Source organism: Sinocyclocheilus anshuiensis, unplaced genomic scaffold (assembly GCF_001515605.1).
Source record: "Sinocyclocheilus anshuiensis isolate Anshui unplaced genomic scaffold, SAMN03320099.WGS_v1.1 scaffold1318, whole genome shotgun sequence".
NCBI lineage: Eukaryota > Metazoa > Chordata > Actinopteri > Cypriniformes > Cyprinidae > Sinocyclocheilus > Sinocyclocheilus anshuiensis.
This window is the reverse complement of record NW_015557160.1, coordinates 330320-334857: the sequence shown is the minus strand read 5'-3', so window position 1 is coordinate 334857 and position 4538 is coordinate 330320. Positions and strand designations below refer to the sequence as shown.

Here is a 4538-nt window from a genome sequence, read left to right as displayed (position 1 = left end):
TGTGTGTGTGTGTGTGTGTGTGTGTGTGTGTGTGTGTGTGTGTGTGTGTGTGTGTGTGTGTGTGTGTGATGATCTCAGCTTGATGGCTGGAGGAGGGAACGGGGAGGAGGAGTGTTGCGCCACCTGCTGGATATGATGTTGAGAGAGTGATGGGAAGTGAGTGTGTGGGTGTGACAGATGCAAAGTGTGGCAGTGAAGTGTTTACCAGTTAAATTAGGTCATATCATGAGGCAGGTTTGAGAAGCAAAACAATAATACTTGTCTTTTAATTGGTTTGGTGCTCCAGGCTCAAAGAATCACTTTTTCTCTACCTTCCCAAGTGACTTTAACACCAAACTTTGTATCGTTTCAGCCAAGAAGTTCGGCGTGACGGAGGTGTCAATGGAGGCGGTCACTCTCATTTCTCACGCCGCTCAGTCCAGGCTGCGCTCCATGCTGGAGAAAGTCTCGGCCGTTGCGCAACACCGCGTCGACTCCTGCAAAGTAAGAACCAATACCTGAGCCCCTCGCTCCAGAACTTCAAAGAGAAACCACAAACTGAGTTTTCCCGCCGAAAATTTCTCGTTATACGTCCTTCACGCTGAAAATGTAACTGTTAATGTTAACACTAACCTGAGCCTTGATCATGGAAGATACACTAGTAAGAGTAGACTACACTAGTAAGACTAGTAAGGGTAAGACTTTTGTTGTACAGCACATTAAACTGAACTCATTTTATCCTACTAACTACTTATAATTCCTTTTATATCTCCAAAGCAAAAATCTATCAATATTTTTTTCAAATTGATCAGTTATTCTAACATGATTAAACGTACTTTGGAATTATGGATTTTTAAAAATACTTTTTCATATATATATATATATATATATATATATATAGAGAGAGAGAGAGAAACTTGATGAAAACATCTGCCTGTAATTAAATTTTGTACAATCCTGTAAAAAGTACAAACCATTTTATTTAAAAAAAAAAAAGCTATATAATAATGTAATATATAATAATTTTCTAATATTTATAATTCAAAATGATGGAATATACTTTAAAATGCAGTTTCTGTAATGACAAAGCAAAATTTTCTGCAGCCATTACTCCAGTCTTCAGTCACATGATCCTTCAGAAATCTATCTAATTTGCTGATTTGGCCCTCAAGAAACTTACAAAAAGTAAGAGACCCGTAAGAGATGCCAATCCAAAAATCATTCAGAAACCAAATTGGTATTGATCATAATAGGTTGTAATTGTAATGTAGAGCACCAAAGTGAAAAAGACAGATTTTATTTTATTCATTATTTAATTATTGTATCTTAATTGAACCTAGTTTTGTTAACCTTTTTATCATAGAAGGCCTAAAGTAATGCAGCTTGAGGAAAAAAAATGGAAATCTAGACTTTCATTTTGTGCTATGAAGAAAAAGAATGTCGCAGAGAGGATTCAGTGTCATGTTGCGATTTGTCCCATTCTGATTTTGAAACAAACTGTTCAAAATGAGTAACTGGCACGGCTGTATGAAGTCAGCCTGTTGACATCAGCGAAAAAACAAGCCAAACTTGAATGGAGATGGGAAATGTTGGCCCTGCGAGTGAGGCGCAGCCTCAGCGCAAAAGAAAGTGTGCGAGAAGAGATGAGAAGAGCAGTGCCGTTCCTGCTGCTAATAGGCTATAGCCTCAGAAGTGCACGGAAATGTGTGGGTTCCTGTGTGTGTCTGCTCCACTTTGGTCCTCTGCTACGCCTCACACAGCTCTTTTACCTGCAACACTAGAACAACCATCGCAGGAAAAAGAGTTGGGGGTTGCCTCGCAGAAACACTGCGAAACGCACAATTAACCCATTAGCTCTGGGTGACCTACTAACTTCACTTTCATTTACGAGAGAGTGAAACTTTAGGCGAACTGGAGAAAAGTTAGTTCACGCTTATAACAACGTAAAGGTGATGAACATGTTGATGACAAGTTTTGTTTTTTGTTTCCCCAGGATGAGGAGCTGTATGAGCAGACATCAGATGTGCGGACCCAGCTGAAGTTCTTTGAGCAGCTGGAGAAGATTGAGAAGCAGAGGAAAGATGATGAAGAACGGGAGCTGCTAATGAAAGCCGCAAAAGTAGGTTTGAGTGATGCGGCAGGGGCCATTGGCACCGGTCTGCCCATCAGCGCCTTGCCAGTGAACGCTGGCTTTTCCCGCACGTGTTGGCCACTGTTTAAAATAAACCGGTTGTGCTTTTAAGCCTTGGAGAGAAAAGGCAGTGTTATTAAGACACAAGATTGCACTTGGTCTGCTTCATACTGTAGCAAATTGCAGTAATGGCAAAGCCAGAGGGATTTATCCAGTCTCAAGTTGATTTGATTGTACTGTTGCCTGGACTGGAGTACATCAGGGGAAAGGGAATGAGTCTTCTGTTAGGGAGAGGATGTTTTAAATTTGCCTTGAAGTTGCTTTCTTTCTAAGGAAGTGACACAATCTCACTCACAGTTTGTTGGGGAAAAATCATGTTATATGTAATGGATGAACCTTAAGGCATCACTGCCTTTTTGGCAACAATCAAGTGAATGCTGTTTAAAAATTAATCAAGACTACATGGCTTTTTTTTTAAAAAACAAAAAAAACTGCTATATAGGTAGACATGAGGTTTAGAAGAAATTTCCTGGGTTCTAAATAGGGTTGCAAAGGGGTGGAAAATTTCTGGTAAATTTCTGCAAGCTTTCCAAAAATCCCTGGAATATTCCAAAAAATTCTGGAATGTTTTCAAAATTTCTGGAATATTTCCGAAATTTACTGGAAATTTTCTACCTTTAAGTTAAGCCATATTGGCAGGGATGGGAGGGTGGTTTTTTATGCTAAATGTGTATATTTTAGATGTAAGGGTGCACCGATATTAAAATTCTGGCTAACACAGATAAGCTGGTAATTATTTTCAAGATTCAAAATTCTGTACTATTTAAAGGGGTCCTATTATGCTTTTTCACTTTTTAACCCCAATTTGCTATTGTGTGCTGCGCATTTTACTGAGGACAGCTTCCACAACATGAGGGAGTACAGTGCCGGATTCGCCAAAAGCTTTTGTTGAAAGACGGAGCAAGGGGCGTGGCAGTACTGAAACACCGTCTAAGCTGTTCGCCAATCACAACGCACTGGGACAGCTAACCAATCACAACACATTTTGTTTTTCGGAAGGCAGACCTTCATCAAAGCCGGAACTAATCGAGCCGTTTGTGCCAGGCTGGGGAGCAAGGTATTTTAATAATGTAAATTATGTGAAAAATAATGCGTTTTTCGAACCACCAAGCATGAGAGCATGTTCTAGTACACCCCCAAAACAAAATCAAGACTTTGTAAAAGAGCATAATAGGACCCCTTTAAATAAATTATAGAAAATATGAATATATTAAAATTCAAAATATATATAAATAAACTAAAGTCAGTCATTTTAGATGCTACAAATGAATTTAAGTATCACAACATTATAATGTACAGTATGAAAAATTTATATTCATCTTGAGATTTGCTAAACAAAAAAAAAATAAAGATTAACTTTGAGCATTTGATGATAAAATGGTAACCACGTTAACATAAAGAAAATTAGCATGAATAATTAAATATCCAATATCGACCAATACAGATTAAAAAACATATACATATCAGCTGATAATAAATGTAAAGTCAGCTTTTGGGGGGGAAAGTCAAAATTATTTTCTGTGGTAATCTACAGTATCACAGATACTGCCAATAAAATTTGTATTGAACTCAGAGCTAGTGGTCGACCGATATATCGCCAAGGCTGATATTTGGCATTTTTCAAATATTGGCATCGGCCGATAAGTTTTTCTGTTTGGCCGATGCGTTCAAGGCGGGACCTTTATTTTGACAGCGCACCGAACTTTTATTTTGACAGCGCTGAGAGCGGCAACGCCTGAGCACACAGTGCTCACATTCGCCCTCTTATTTGCTGTTGTCATTAACAGTTCTGTCTAATACGGATAGAAGTCTGTCTAATAATCCGATAGAACTGTTAAACAAAGGAATTAAAATGTATACAAAAAGTATTATAACGATTGCTTTTATATTATTAGTAATAGAAAGGCAAACATTATAATACATTATAATAAATGCTAATACGCATTTACATCATTTAAACAAATCTTTGAATGGCTAATGAAAATTATTTCACAAACCTTGCAAACTTAGTCGAATCTAGATGTGAGATCTTGTGAAGTGTGCATGTGACCTGCATGATCGCGTGTTCTCTGTGTGACTTTTGGTCCGTGCAAATTGAATGCTTTAAACATTAAATTCGTGATTTCAAATTATGCAGCTCTTTATGCATTTGCCCACTGTCATATTCATGTCATTTTCACTGTGTGCTGTATGTAAAATGAGTGATACCTTGGCTTTATTTGAAAAAATATGATTCCCAATGCACACAAACTTCCCAGAATACTGAGTGCTCTGTTGGTTACAGTTTACTTCCCACTGTCATATTCATGACAATTTCACTGTGTGCTGTATGTAAAATGAGTGTTACCTTGGCTTTATTTGAAAAAAT

The 4538-nt window shown here is 37.8% G+C and overlaps 1 pseudogene; it reads left to right on the top strand.

The window, feature by feature from the left end:
* The window catches only part of LOC107678291 (transcription initiation factor TFIID subunit 4-like), a 46852-nt pseudogene that overhangs the window by 13464 nt on the left and 28850 nt on the right, over window positions 1-4538 (top strand).